General features: G+C 43.0%; 1 long non-coding RNA gene across 1 annotated transcript; it reads left to right on the top strand.

Moving 5' to 3' along the window:
• Positions 1-173: 173 nt before the first annotated feature.
• Positions 174-10925, top strand: LOC106600939 (uncharacterized). Its single transcript, XR_001327918.2, has 3 exons — positions 174-476; positions 9897-10004; positions 10630-10925. It is a non-coding gene; the product is annotated as an uncharacterized lncRNA (long non-coding RNA).
• Positions 10926-16337: the final 5412 nt, after the last annotated feature.

Raw genomic sequence — 16337 nt, 5'->3', positions numbered from 1 at the left:
CTGCTTTAATAGACGGTTGTTGGTATGGGTTGCCAACTGCCACATCGTTGGTGAATGAATTGTAGGCCTACATGAACATTTAGGGTATCCATTTGGCATTTCATGATATTTGAAGTGTCGTTTTTAGTCTATTGAACTCTTCTCCACTCTACTCCATCTTTCCACTTGATTTATTTTCCCTCTGAACTTTGTCAGGGTCACTGAGCTGACCCTTGTTTTCACATGTGTCCTGCCCCGTTACATTTTGTCCCCTCCCCTCATGTGTTCACTTGCCCCTCCCACTAACACGCTCCTCTGCTCTCTTCTCTCCTCTCACTCTCTTCCTCTCTCTCTGGAACACTCAACCCACAGGCGTGCAGAGGAGACACTCCCACACACAGCAACTCTACAGACATGTCAGACTCCGAGACCGCCGCTCCCGCTGAGGCCCCCGTCCCTGCCGCATGTGCAAGCATCAAGGCGGACCTGGACAAATGGTGAGTGTCCGTACAGACGGATGTGGTTTTCTCTGTTTGTGTCCTCCATTGCCACCGGGACCAACGTCTCCGGGATGTCCATCCATGGCTTCCAACTCATTGGATGGACATGGCAAAGCCGCAGTGCTTCCAGTGCATTTCACTTGGAGGTTCCCAGTGTATCCAAGTGGATTTCGGTGTTGAGTTTGTGTTTATTTGAAGCAGCTAGTGGAATTCTCTCCCCCCCCCCGTCACTTGCAGGTTTAGAGGTAGGCTATAGCGGTGCATGATGAGCTGATGTCGTGTGGCATCCTTGTGTTGCGCCATGATAAAATGGTGGAACAGTTGAGTAATGCAGTGCACGGTGATGGAAGAATCCCAATTCCAATGTTCTAAATGTAACTGAATTTAAACTGTCGGTTGTGGTGGGGGGTCCTATTGTAGTGTAATGGGGGTACGCACGTAGGGGTCTTGGGGGTCAAAGCACGGCAGTCTCTCTCGCACACGCCTGATCGAAGGCAGGGAATTTGCCTACGTCATGTTCTCTCCCGCTCGCTTGCCCCCCCCTCCTCGTTATGTTGCAATGTCTGTCCCCGCTCAGCTTCCCTGGCCTTGCTGTGTCAACAGCGCTGAGTGAGCGTTAGCCGTCGCTAACTCACTGCTTCATTGTCCCGACAGGTGTGCACATCCCCCCCCCTCCTCTGTCCTCCCTCTGCAAGATTAGTGCAGAGTGAGATTATTGCTGGTTTTATCTCTAGAAATGCGTAGACACAGGAAACCTGGATGGTTGTGTTTGTGTGTGTGAGGGCTCAATGACAGTGCAATGTCAAAGCCCGGTTCGATGGCTGATGTAACGTGTCTACTCTAGCCTTCGGCGGTTTTCAACTCTGTCAATCTTCACATTGACATTGCACCAAAACCAAGATGCATCTTGACCCTTGGTGTTGTATTTTGATGTGTTGTTGCAGGGTTTGGAGCTAGGATAGGCTAGGGCTAGGGCTAGGCCCTGGAGTGTCCCAGGCTGTATAGGCCAGATAAGTCCTGCCTAATGGGTGTGAGGGACGAGATAAAGGTTTAGGGGGTGGTAGTTTGCAGGGCATGCTAGGGATGGCCTATGTTGGCTGCTGGATGTAAAGTTTTGTTTTAGTAACATTTTCAGTGGGCCTTATAGCGGTCTTGAGTCACGGTGAATTGAATGTCATTGAATTAAGTTCCCTATGTTTGTGGTATGGCACCTTTTATGAATGGAGTGTAGGGTTGATGCACGTTGTAGGCCTCTAGTATAGTTCACTTTGCATCAAGTGCCCTTTACCTCAGCATTTATAATTTGTACATTTTGCATTAGAAACTAGATGAAGGCTTTCTCAACACTTGGGTCCAGGGCATATATTGCAATTTCTTTTTATCTATATTTTTTTTGTACAGTGTACAGCACTTTGGTCTATGCCACAGTAAATCACATCTACTTTGAAAATTAGTCAAGGGCCCTGTGCTGTATTGGTGCAATTTTTCAGGACACTTTGTTAATCCTACAGGCAACGGTTGTACTGTTAACCTACAGGCCAGGGTTCTACTGTTAACCTCACGGTCCTTGGGGTTTTGTCATTGACGAGCCCAAATGGTACTGTATCCTGTAACCTGGTCCACGTGATGGCAGTGGACCTGCTGAAGGCAGCGTAGCTAGCTGTACCAGAGGGCTGACTGAGTAATGTATACCAGGACAATGTATTTCTTCCACTCGTGAATCCCAAATAGTCACGCATGGATTGGTGTGTAAACGTCCAGGATACCATGTCCTGTCCTATGGCCGTAGATCATGATCATGTTGCCGACTTCCCTTGGAACTTGCAAACATACTGTATATATTTTTTGAAACGGCCTCACACGATGCACAGCTGACTGCGGCCATCTTGGCTGGCTTGGCGTGCCCTGACATGTCACCTAGAAAGACGTGGATTAGTTGGAGGGGTCACCTTGACGGCTTCAAACTCAAACAAATTTCATGTTGTTGGTTACACCTGTATAATCCTCGGTTATCCATAAGTACACATGCCTTAGGGTCTAGAGGTCAGTTTGGTATTGGGCCAAACAATCCTCTGGAAAGTACTTTGAGCTCAGTTTGCGACCCCCGGCCTTAACATTCTAGAACCTGCATTGACTTACCCGCGGTATGTAGTGTAGCTCATAGTCAGGACATGGAGACGTAAAAGTTAGACGTAAATGTATGACTTGGATAACTAACGGCCGCTTTAAACATTCAAATGTTACAGGATGTCTACTACCTGTATGGGTCCTGCTGTGTACTTTGAAATGTGGTTCTGTGGTAACTTTGGTAGTCTTCCTTAACTGTGTGTAACTTGTCAGCCAACACTCTAGCCTTCCACACAGACCCTGGCCGATGGCTTGTATGTAGACGTGTTTGCTTACTCTGCTTGAATGAAAGTATGGTTTACTTGGATGGTATGCACTGTCAATGCAATTCGAGACCCCGTAGCTACAACAGAGTGCCAACTGGAAACCAACCAATTCATTCGCAGTTATTTTCTTTATTTTTATCATAGCTTTGATCTTTCTTCTCCTTCTGCTCCATAGATAATTATTCTGTCCCAAATTACACCCTATTCCCTATATAGTGCATTACTTTTGACCAGAGCCCAGTGAACAAATTGAGACTCAGACAATGTTTGTATTGGTCCTAGACTGATATCCCTGTCATTGTAGGCCTTCCCTTAGTTCCCTCCATAGTTGTTCACTCGCAGGCGTCCCAATGCCATTGAACTCTTCACCGTGCGGTGACTTTCGGTCACTCTTAGTTCCCCACTCAGACAGGCTCAGTAACCAACTTCAAAGCTGTTTAAATGTTGGGTGCTGCTCACAAACTGGATGATGTTGGTTCCGTGTCCCTACTCTCTTTTCTTTAGTGTACTGGTCTGGATGGTTCCCCCCTCTTTGGTGCCCTTCTTTAAGCATACCTTATTTTCCATTTGGACTGCCTAGTTATATACGTTATATATACAGTTTGCACTCACTACTGAAGCCCAATTCAGATACTGTCCACCATATTATCTTTAATACTCCAAATTAGAGGTCGACCGATTATGATTTTAACGCAGATACCGATTATTGGAGGACGCAAAAAAAATCCGATACCGATTAATCGGCCGATTTTTATATATTTGTAATAATGACAATTATAACAATACTGAATGAACAGTGAACACTTTTATTTGAACTTAATATAATATGTAAATAAATCTATTTAGTCTCAATTAAATAATGAAACATGTTCAATTTGGTTTAAATAACGCAAAAACACAGTGTTGGAGAAGAAAGTAAAAGTGCAATATGTGCCATATAAAAAAGCTAACGTTTAAGTTCCTTGCTCAGAACATGAGAACATATGAAAGCTGGTGGTTCAATATTCCCAGTTAAGAAGTTTTAGGTTGTAGTTATAGGAATTATGACACGTCGACTATTTCTCTCTTGGATGTTCTTATAGGCACTATAGAATTGCCAGCCTAATCTCGGGATTTGATAGGCTTGAAGTCATAAACAGCGCTGTGCTTCAAACATTGCTAAGAGCTGCTCGCAAACACAGGAAAGTGCTGTTTGAATGAATGCTTACGAGTCTGCTGCTGTCTACCACCGCTCAGTCAAACTGCTCTATCAAATCATAGTCTTAATTATAATAAACACACCGAAATACGAGCCTTAGGTCATTAATATGGTCAAATCCGGAAACTATCATTTCAAAAACAAAACGTTTATTCTTTCAGTGAAATACGGAACCGTTCCGTATTTTATCTAACGGGTGGCATCCCTAAGTCTAAATATTGCTGTTATATTGCACAACCTTCAATGTTATGTCATAATTATTTACAATTCTGGCAAATTAATTACGGTCTTTGTTAGGAAGAAACACAGTTCGCAACGAGCCAGGCGGCCCAAACTGCTGCATATACCCTGACTCTGCTTGCACTGAATGCAAGAGAAGTGACACAATTTCCCTAGTTAATATTGCCTGCTAACATGCATATATTTTAACTAAATATGCAGGTTTAAAAATATATACTTCTGTGTATTGATTTTAAGAAAGGCATTGATGTTTATGGTTAGGTACATTTGTGCAACGAATTAGCTTTTTTCGCAAATGCGCTTTTGTTAAATCATCGGCTAAGTAGGCTGTGATTCGATGATAAATTAACAGGCACCGCATTGATTATATGCAATGCAGGACAAGCTAGTTAAACTAGTAATATCATCAACCATGTGTAGTTATCTAGTGATTATGTTAAGATTGATTGTTTTTTATAAGATAAGTTTAATTCTAGCTTGCAACTTACCTTGGCTCATTGCAGCCACCAGGTCCTTTTGACGCTGCACTCGTGTAACAGGTGGTCAGCCTGCGACGCAGTTTCCTCGTGGAGTGCAATGTAATCGGCCATAATCGGCGTCCAAAAAGGCCGATTGCCGATTGTTATGAAAACTTGAAATCGCCCCTAATTTATCAGTTGACTTCTACTCCAAACCAATGCTTTTTTTAGTCTGAGTTCTGCAAACTTGATTGATACTCAGAATTGAGCAGGAGTTCCTTTAGGACACTAACAAGGGAAAGATTTGGTGAAGTGGTAAAAGTGGATGCTGTTTGATTGTGAGGCACTATACAAATTTGACAGTCAAAAGATGGGGACTTTAAATAGGCCTATGGCACGTCAAGGGAACTGAAGGCTACTGTTCAGATGGGTTAAATGGAAACTGAAATCTGGATACTGACTATAGGTCTATAACCTCTTACATAGCCTTAATATTAGCTCCTGCAGAATTAAGCATTTCTTGCAGTAAACCAAATGTAGGCAAAATGTATATTCGGTAACAGGAGTGGAGAGATATGATTTATTTATTTTAGCTTCTTGAGAGAATGTGTTAGATACAGTCTGTAGAGATGCTGTCTTTATCAGCATCATAAAAGCTGATTGAAATACTAATCTCACAAAATATGCATCCAAGCCGAACTGAAATCTTATCAGAAACATGTTGGGTTATTTTCATTGCTTTCTACACTAAACAAAAATATAAAGGGAACATGTCAATTGTTGGTGTTGGTTCCAAGAAGCTGATTTAAACAGCATTATCATTACACAGGTGCACCTTGTGCTGGGGACAATAAAAGGCCACTTTAAGGGGACAATAAAAGGCCACTCTAAAATGTGCAGTTTTGTCACACAACACAATGCCACAGATGTCTCAAGTTTTGAGGAAGCGTACAATTGGCATGCTGACTGCAGAAATGTCCACCAGAGCTGTTGGCAGAAATTTGATTGTTAATTTCTCTACCATAAGCCGCCTTCAACTACGTTTAAGGAAATTTGTCAGTACGTCCAACCGGCCCCACATCCGCAGATCATGTGTATGGCGTTGTGTGGGCGAGCGGTTTGCTGATGTCAACATTGTGAACAGAGTGCCCCATGGTGGCGGTGGGGTGATGGTATGGGCAGGCATAAGCTGCAGACAACTAACACAATTTGCATTTTATCGATTGGTAATATGAACACACATAAATACCGCGATGAGATACTGAGGCCCATTTTGAGGCCCATTTTTTTTAAAGGTATCTGTAAGTAACAGATGCATATCTGTATTCCCAGTCATGTGAAATCCATAGATTAGGGCCTAATGAATTTATTTCAATTGACTGATTTTCCTCATGAACTGAAACTCTGAAAAATCTTTGAAATTGTTGCATGTTGTGTTTATATTTTGGTTCAGTATATTTCCTTGAAACTGATCAAACAGCTGATTTGGATATTTTGCACAATCTTTCTCTTTTTTAAATATTTTAATTGTATTTTCTCCCCGATCCCTAAACATCTTTGCTCTGCAAAAGATGCAGAGATGACAGAACTTTACCAATGTCAACTAGATTGAAGCATTCATTATATTGATTTATGACATTCTGGTGAGCAAGGATTTATTTAGTCTTCTAGGGCAACATACAGTTGAAGTCGGAGGTTTACATACACCTTAGCCAAATACATTTAAACTCAGTTTTTTGAGAATTCCTGACATTTAATCAGAGTAAAAAATCCCTGTCTTAGGTCAGTTAGGATCACCACTTTATTTTAAGAATGTGAAATGTCAGAACAATAGTAGAGAGAATTATTTATTTCAGCTTTTATTTCTTTCATCAGATTCCCAGTGGGTCAGAAGTTTACATACACTCAATTAGTATTTGGTAGCATTGCCTTCAAATTGTTTAATTGCTACGTTTCAGGTAGCCTTCCACAAGTTTCCCACAATAAGTTGGGTGAATTTTGTCCCATTCCTCCTGACAGAGCTGGTGTAACAATCAGGTTTGTAGGCCTCCTTGCTCGGCACACACTTTTCAGTTCTGCCCACAATTTCTATGGTATTGAGGTCAGGGCTTTGTGATGGCCACTCCAATACCTTGACTTTGTTGTCCTTAAGCCATTTTGCCACAACTTTGGAAGTATGCTTGGGGTCATTGTCCATTTGGAAGACCCATTTGCGACCAAGCTTTAACATCCTGACTGATGTCTTGATGTTGCTTCAATATATCCACATAATTCCTCTCTCATGATGCCATCTATTTTGTGAAGTGCACCAGTCCCTCCTGCAGCAAAGCACCACCACAACATGATGATGCCAACCCCGTGCTTCATGGTTGGGATGGTGTTCTTTGGCTTGCAAGCCTCCCCCTGTTTCCTCCAAACATAACGATGGTCATTATGGCCAAACAGTTCAATTTTTGTTTCATCAGACCACAGGACATTTCTCCAAAAAGTACGATATTTGTCCCCATGTGCAGTTGCAAACCGTAGTCTGGATTTTTATGGCGGTTTTGGAGCAGTGGCTTCTTCCTTGCTGAGCGGCCTTTCAGGTTATGTCGATATTGGACTCATTTTACTGTGGATATAGATACTTTTGTACCCGTTTCCTCCAACATCTTCACAAGGTCCTTTGCTGTTGTTCTGGGATTGATTTGCACTTTTCGCACCAAAGTACGTTCATCTCTAGGAGACAGAACGGGTTTCCTTCCTGAGCGGTATGACGGCTGCGTGGTCCCATGGTGTTTATACTTGCGTACTATTGTTTGTACAGATGAACGTGGTACCTTCAGGTGTTTGGAAATTGCTTCCAAGGATGAACCAGACTTGTGGAGGTCTACAAACATTTTTCTGAGGTCTTGGCTGATTTCTTTTGATTTCCCCATGATGTCAACCAAAGAGGCACTGAGTTTGAAGGTAGGCCTTGAAATACATCCACAGGTACACCTCCAATTGACTCAAATGATGTCAATTAGCCCATCAGAAGCTTCTAAAGCCATGACATAATTCTCTGGAATTTTCCAAGCTGTTTAAAGGCACAGTCAACTTAGTGTATGTAAACTTTTGACCCACTGGAATTGTGATACAGTGAATTATAAGTGAAATAATCTGTCTGTAAACAATTGTTGGAAAAATTACTTGTGTCATGCACGAAGTAGATGTCCTAACCGACTTGCCAAAACTATAGCTTGTTAACAAGAAATTTGTGGAGTGGTTGAAAAACAACTTTTTAATGACTCCAACCTAAGTGTATGTAAACTTCCGACTTCAACTATATAATGACAGAAGAGATGCTGCATGTATCTAATTACAGACAAGTTGACTTACAAATAGTCTACCAAAATGTTGGAAATTATAAGCAGAAACATATCTAAATTGGGCGGGTTATTAGCTATTGCTAATAAACAAACCGCTGACCCACGCACAGCTAGTGGCCGGCCAACAGCCCTAAATAATTCACATCTTAATTTCCTGATTGTAAAGACATTGTTTCCACCAGTCCAACCACCTGATCGGTCATCCTCCTCCCATACAAACCCAGCCCTTGCCACCCTATCCCTACCCTCTTTAACTTGCTCTGTGATGCGCTCTAAAGTGGTCGGTGCCCATTGCCATGCCAACATGGCGGCGGTGCCGTAACCTGACTGATGCCCCCCACCCCCCTCGTGTTGTGTGATCGCTATCACGGTGATGTCACCAATTCGCTGCCTTTGTAACCTCTCTGATGCCCAGAGGTAACACTCTGCGGCAGATGACTCTTGCATGTTGATCACTCAATCCCAAGATGTTAACTTGAAACTAATATTTTTTTATGTACAGTATATTCAAACCAGTACAGTTATCCCCTTGGTTCATTCACAAAGGATTCCTCCATTCATTTGTGTGGAGCTGAAGACAGACAGACAGGGGAGTTCTGTTCTGTTCAGGCAGCATTACATAACAAAGCCTAATTGGTTTGGTTGGTTGACGAGGCCCCGGGCTACATTTGTGGGGCACCCACAAGTGGCAGAATGAATGTGTTTCTATCCATCCCTCTTTCCCTTCCCTCCCTCCATTACAGTTCAATGTCATTTCATTATTAAAATGGCTGCCTGTTTTGGCTTTTCTTTCCCCCCCCCCTGCTTCTCATAGTAGGTTTGGTCCAATCATATCTAGCGCTTCCTCTCTGTGGTAAAAGCAGTGGGTGTTTATGGTGGATGGATTATCTGGCCACACAGCCTCAGGGCCAGGTCCTCTGTGCTGCTGTTGGGTCATCTCTGCTGCCTCTGCATCACTTCCCCCCCACCACTTCCCCCCACACACTACAGATTCACAAACAACCCCCCCCCCCCCCAAGCAACCGGCTGCATAAACCTTTTTAATCTGCAGAGACCAGCTGTGAGTTACATCATAGAGGTCAGCCCAGTGACAAGGGGATGAGGCATGGAACCAAAGGGGGGGGGGGTGAACCCGGAAATGCCCCCTGGAGAATGGTGAGGTAGTGTGGGGTTGCAGACAGTCACGTCAGTCAATCCATCCCCTCCTGCCGTCTCTGACCATTTCCCTCCTACCCATACTTTTCGTCATCCGTTTTGCGTCGTCACGCAATCCCTGATGTCTGCCCTCCCTCACAGATGGTTTTATCCCTCTCTCTATCGCTCTCTCTCCACCGCCGCCCTCCTCTCTTCCCTCACTCCCTTTCGCGCCATCACCCTAATGCGTTGTGTCAGTGTCTGCCCGCTGTTTGGTGCCGAGCTCCTGAAATAATCTCCCTCAACCAGTCTGCCAACACTCTCTACCTATGTAACCAGTTCACTCTTTTAGTGAGGGCAGTGTCTGTCTGTATGACCAGTCTGACTTGGTTCAATCTGAGGAATGCCAACATTGTTTAGAAAAGGTCATACTGGGACAGGGTAGGACCAGGACACTTCAGGGCTGACGGCTTGACGCCAAAACAACTTTAGTTGAGTTGACAGGGATCATTTGGTGCTGAGCTCGATGCCAACCTATCTAAATGCTTCAAAGATCTCTGTCAAACTGTTACTAGCATTGGAGGAGAGGATCCAAGGTCCCCCACCTCAGAGGTTCTAACCATGTGGTTGTGTTCTCTCTGCAGTGTGAAGGAGGGCGGTGACTGTAAGGATCTGATGGAGGCGTTTGCAGCCTGTCTGAAGAGTGCAGCGGAGGCGTCGTGAGGAGGGGAGGAGCTAGACTCACAGGAAAGGTAAGTTCATATGCAGGGTCGCTGTGTCCTGATAAGACTCCTAAAACACTAAAGCCAACCTTTCTTTGTCCAGTAATGGACTTCCTGTAATGCCACAGGAAATGCTTCGCTGAATATAGGGGCACACTCATGGAATGTGAATTGAATAACACAGAGAGGCTGCTGCCCACATACAGACTTGAAATCATTGGCCACTTTAATAAATGGATCACTAATCACTTTAATAATGTTTACATATATTGCATTACTCATCTCATATGTATATACTGTATTTTATACCATCTACTACATACTGCATCTTGCCTATGCCGCTCTGTCATTGCTCGTCCATATATTTATATGTATATATTCTTATTCCATTCCTTTACTTGGATTTGTGTGTATTAGGTAGTTGTTGTTGGAACTAGAAGCACAAGCATTTCGCTACACTCGCAATAACATCTGCTAACCATGTGTATGTGACCAATAAAATTTGATTTGAATAGCCTGCAGGACCTGGCTTATGGTCTGCCAGCCAGTCTATCCACTAGCCAGGGAGGCAGATGTTAAGTCAATATGACTGAAACTAATTTCTCTACCTCCTCTCTTTTCTGTTCCTGCACACTTTCTCTCACTCTCTCTCCAGGTCCACTGCATTGAGTCCTCCATGTTTCCCAGTATTCCCTTCTGCACAACGAGCACTGGGCTGAATGATAGTGGCGGTGTTCGGCACCTGGCAGAAACCCTCCACCTCTTACCTCCCTCCCCAACCCCCCCTCGAAGCTTAAATGGTGTCTTCCGATTTGTACCCCTGCTCTGCTCCCACCGTGGCTGAGTACAACCATTGGTAGACAATTCCTGGAGAGCCTATGGGTTGTATGTAAATTGTCCACTTGAGATGCATACATTTAAAATGGAATAATAAAGTCTAAAAGAAATTGGTATAGCATTTTGCGTCTTGCTTTGCTTCTCTTTTTAAATGTGATGTGAAATGTCATTCTGGGTTCTTTGAACAGTTTTGTAACCTCAATAGACGGGTTGGTTGTTTAGCAACAAAGCTGACGCGTGCGAAACTATGGGGCAAAACAGACTTTGTTGGCTTAGATTGTTGACATGTAAACTATGTTTCGTCTCCAATGTTTATTGAAAACCTAATGTGCACAATGAGCACTTGTCTCTTAAATACATCGTTACAGTTGCTGGTTAGCTACCTAGCGAATTTGAGCCATATTAGCATAGACGTGACATCAGTTAAAACAAGACCACGGTATCAGGAACTAGCTGAAACCAGCCACTGACAATTCCCCACGTGGCAGCTTCTTGTCATAGTCACAACACACAGACTTCTTCCCCGTTGAAGCGTGCTCATCGTTTTCCTGACGTTGTCGGCAAGCCGTCTCTACGGTTTCATGTTCTGAATTGGGTTATGGCTTTGGGTTTTTAGACCTGTTGCAGACCAGGGCCCCTATTTATAAAGCTTCTCAGGAGTGCTGATCTAGGATCAGTTTAGCTTTTTAGCACCTAATGAATAAGATTGTGGGGGGACATGATCCTACATCAGAACTCCTACTCTGAGGTGCTTTATGAATCCGGGCTCAGACTATCAAAAGCTGGTGAATGTGTCTAATTTTAAGACGTCGTCGCTCTTTGCACTTTTACTTTAAGATTCAACTCTTTAATCCGAAAGCGTTTGAACCCGGGACTACTCTGTCTCTTTGTAATGGGTTTAAAGGACCATGAGATGAGATATAAACCCTTAATTTGACTAATGCAGTTAAGCCTTAATCTGTCAAATGCGACTGATGCACTCTTAATTCTGACTGATTACATGAACGCACTCTGAACTTAGACACACAGAGCCTGCATCCCCATTTTCCACCCTTCTACCAAACTGTACACTTGCTCTTTCTCATATCGATTGAACAATGGTGGAAACTGACTCCAGCTAATGCTTACACCAATCATGTGCTTTTAAAAACATGATGGGAAAAGTGCAAGTACACTTCTGGAAAAGGGTGTAGAACTGCGACTCAGCCACACACTGCACAGAATCAATGGGTCCTGACATGGAGGGTTAAGTGCATATGTGTTTGTCCAGCATATTGGCTGAAGGCCCAGAGGTGGGGTTCAGGGAGGTATGACACACACTTTCTATGGTGTGTGTGAGTAGACTCCAAGGCTAATCGGGATGTGAGTACATGAAAGTGTCAATCTACCCCATGGGGCTCCAGAATATATATATATATATATATATATATATATATATATATATATATATATATGAGAGAGAGAGAGAGAGAGAACCGCATGCAAGGAATATGTGTGCATTTGAGGGTATGAGTGTGAAGGGGGCTGGGCAGTGGGACATAGCACAACACATAACTAGGAGCGCCACATAAGTGGACGCCAGACCACGAAGTCTTAGACTCTCTCTCGTAGTTGATTTGATATCTGTAAATGTGAGCTAAATGCTCTGTGAACTGAGTGTGTGAGAAAGGAGATACACTAGCTATGGATTAGGGTTAGTATGCATGTGTGGACTGTGTATGGGAGAGGAGATGATGCAATGTAGGTGGTGGGTACTGTACATGCATGTGAGGGATAGAGTAACAACTGTGTGGGTAACAACTGCGTTCCCAGGAATGTTCCATGTGAAAGAACATACCTTTACCCCCCCCCTGACACATAAACCACTCACCCGAGGGGTATCCTACGAAACAGGTTTGAGGAGTTAACAAGGCAACTTTGGTCAACTTGGGATAACCGGTCATACGAAAGTGGCTCACCTTTTAGCCAGGTAAATCTCTATGCCAACAAATCCTTCAGAACTAACCAGCTCCTGGGCAGGCTAATTCCACTTACCCTGAATGAAATGTCTGAACCATGAGTTGAGAACCATTGAAATCAGATTGCCTCCCTCTTGCAAAGATTGCATCATCGTCCCCATGATTTGAGGAAGACTGATTCAATATTATATTAATCAAATGTTTTGTGTGTTTAAAAAATTATGTTCAAATATATCACTTTGCAAATGTAGTAATGACTGAATACATTTTAAGCTTCACGCACAGTATGACTTAATAGGAGTGGGGGGGGAAAAAAGGTGAGTGCATTGATAAGCAAACCAAAGTCAGCATTAATGATAAGTAATAAAATAAAGTTGGCGCTAATAGAAGCCTATTCCACACCATAGCTTGCTGAATTTGCAAGATAACTTTTCTTTCATTTTAATTACGGCACAAATGAAAATGTGGCACTGACTCGACAATGGATTGAAGTTTCAACATTGTCTCAACGAAGAGTTCGGCGTTTGATTAGCCATGTGCAACATGCTAGAGTTAGCGGCAGGTGGACGCGCAATATCCACCGTCGTAGTAAGGTGAAGCTAGCCCTGAGTAGATCTAGCGTACTTCGTATACCCCACAGGACAGCGCTCAATCCAGACATATTTACTCTAACCTCACTGGACCCCTGGATCTTCAGTGGGACGCCTATGCCTGAGTGGAATTTTGCTGAGGAGGAGATATTTCGGTTCATCCCATAGTTATGTGTCAGGGACGAGGGGCAGGACGTTACTGGGAGGCATATGGAAAGAGAGCGTTGAGAAGGGGTGGGGTAGTCGATGTGGACGGGGGTACATTCCATTTTAAACCACCCGCTGGTAAACTTTCCCCCGGGACATTAAGAAGGTTAGGGGTAAACAGTAGTACACTTGCTTGACTTGACTGGGGATAAAGACTGGGGAGCCCATGTTACTGGGAAGTAGTGCTGGGCGATATGGCCAAAATATCATATCACGCAATTTAAAAATTTTTGACGGTATTTAATGTTTTTAAACTATAACATTTCTAAGATGTCCTTATAAATAGTGCATGACCTCAGGGTGGCAGCACATTCTAAGTGATTTCAATGGGTCCTTCTCCATTCTGATTGTTTTATACTGTTGAATTCAACTTCAACCCAAAATATATTTTTTTGCATGTTCATAAATTTCTGCATTTCCTGCAGTCATTTGAGATCATTTCCACACTGACATGTAGGGCTGCACGATATGGGCAAACAATCTCAAACTTATTTTGAACCAAATGTTGCAATAGCGATTTCACTTGTGATTTAGAGCAAAACACTTAGGAGAAATGTTGGAATCATGGAATGACTATTCTAATTCTATAGTTAGAATATGATAGTGGGCACTTTGAATAGTGTTGTTTGACATGAAAATGCCAGGGAGGAGTTAGTGTGATAGGGTAGGAACCAAATGTTTTTTTAGGAACCAAATGGTTGATAATTGCTTCCTAGGGGACCCTATAATCTTTGGCTACATTGTGTGTTTTCTCTTGGCTAGTTCATGTCGCTAACACATGAATGCTTCTTGTGTTCCTCTTTGATTTAGAAGGTACTGTTGCACAAACAAAATGCTGATTTAGGTATATACCATCACTGGTATTATCAGGCTGTATAAGTAATTATGTTTGCTCTGACTCAGTACATTTATTAGCTAGCTGCCTAGCGATTAGCATTAGCGGCTAACAAGATTTAGGCCCAACTTGCTAACAGACAAACTAGCTGTTTGCAGATGTAAGCAACATAAACTAATAAGTGTAATTGTAGAATACTACTGGATTTATATGAAGAGGCAAAGCGAAAACAACACTGTTGCAATGCGCTGCATTGACCATGCAGACTGGACAACACATGCGCTCATTGAGTGACAGGGAGCGGGGCTAGGTCTGTGGAAAGCGGCATGGAGGGAGAGAGATGACTCGAGTAGCGAAGTAAATTATAAAAATGGACGTTGAACACGGCGTATCACATTTAGCAAACCAAACATTAAAATACCGTTATGGAAGGTAAAGTAAAAACCCAAACCGGTCCATGCATCAATACTGGTGTATCGTAAAATACAGTATACCGCTCAGCCCTACTGGGAGGTGGTAGTGTATGTGGTACATAACATTTTAAGCTCCCCGCTGGTCTATTAGGGCACATAGTAGTAGCCTACACCATAGTACTATACCTGCTTTTAAAAATAAAACTTTTTTTAACTAGGCAAGTCAGTTAAGAACAAATTCTTATTTACAATGACGGCCTACCAGGGAGCCGTGAGTTAACTGCCTTGTTCAGAGCCAGAACGACAGCTTTTTACCTTGTCCGCTCGGGGATTCGATCCAGCAACCTTTTGGTTACTGGCCCAATGCTCGAACCACTAGGTTACTTGCTGCTTGACCTGACTGGTCAACAGTCTGAACTCTATCGGTTGTTGAGAAGGATTCGTTGTAAAGACACTAACAGGATTAATTTAATACTGTCTGTGGATCCACACGGGATAAGAAGACTTCAATCAACTACACCAGTGGTCACCAACCTTTAAACATGACTTACATTTTATTTATATTAACCTAATAAAAACAGTTCTGTGGGAATGAGGTTTGTGCAGTAGGCCTAATACATTAACACAGCATATTGGCTATATATGCCAGCGATGTTCTTCTCAGACCATATTATATTTCAAACACAAGCTTTGATAATAAAACAGATAAGTTGGCGTAGCACTTGCGAGGCATAGCTGAGCATAAATTTCAATAATTTGCTTTTTTATTTTACCGGACTGATGTACCTTGCGTCATGATTATGGTGCTTTCAAGACAACTGGGAACTAGGGAGAAAAACGAGTTCAAATCATGACATCAGCGATATTCAGGTCGGAAAGTCGGAGTTCTAGAAAAGATGCCTGAGTTTTCCGACTTGAAATTCCGAGTTGGATGACCGTTCAAACCTATTTATTCCCAGTCTGATCTCGTTTTTTTCCCCGAGAACGCAGTTGTCTTGAACGCACTGAAGTCGGAGATTTACAAATTCCCAGTTTTCAACACCGCATTAGTCTCAGCGGAGGTAGGGAGATAGCAGCAGAGGGTCCGCCTCTGACGGTCACTGCTCTCGCCTTCGGTTCCTCTCCTCCCGTTAGACTGAGCATAGAGCGGACACCGTCTTCCACCTGATGGCGAAACTCGAGCCGCATCTCATCTGCCTCATGCACAAATTCATGTTGTTCCTTTGACCAGAGAAAGTGAAATATTCCTTGATATTAAAATAGACACAAGCTGCTAATAATAATACAAACGCTGGGCTATCGATACTTGTCTACTCATCCATTGCAGCTTCCGTTTTATATTTTGTAATAGTGATGAATAAAAACAGTGTTTACAGTGCCGAATCAAAACTTACTCATAAAAACAGCAGCTATTTGCTGTATTATTTGACAGTCTTTCTGGTCATGTTTTTAAAAGTCATGAAATCTAAAGTTGGCTAGTATCAAACTTTGCTGTAGCCGGGTCTTCGAAGCTGTTGGCACGG

Source organism: Salmo salar, chromosome ssa03 (genome assembly GCF_905237065.1).
Source record: "Salmo salar chromosome ssa03, Ssal_v3.1, whole genome shotgun sequence".
Classification (NCBI taxonomy): domain Eukaryota; kingdom Metazoa; phylum Chordata; class Actinopteri; order Salmoniformes; family Salmonidae; genus Salmo; species Salmo salar.
Note: the sequence above shows the minus strand (reverse complement) of the source record. Positions and strands in the feature narration are given on the sequence as shown.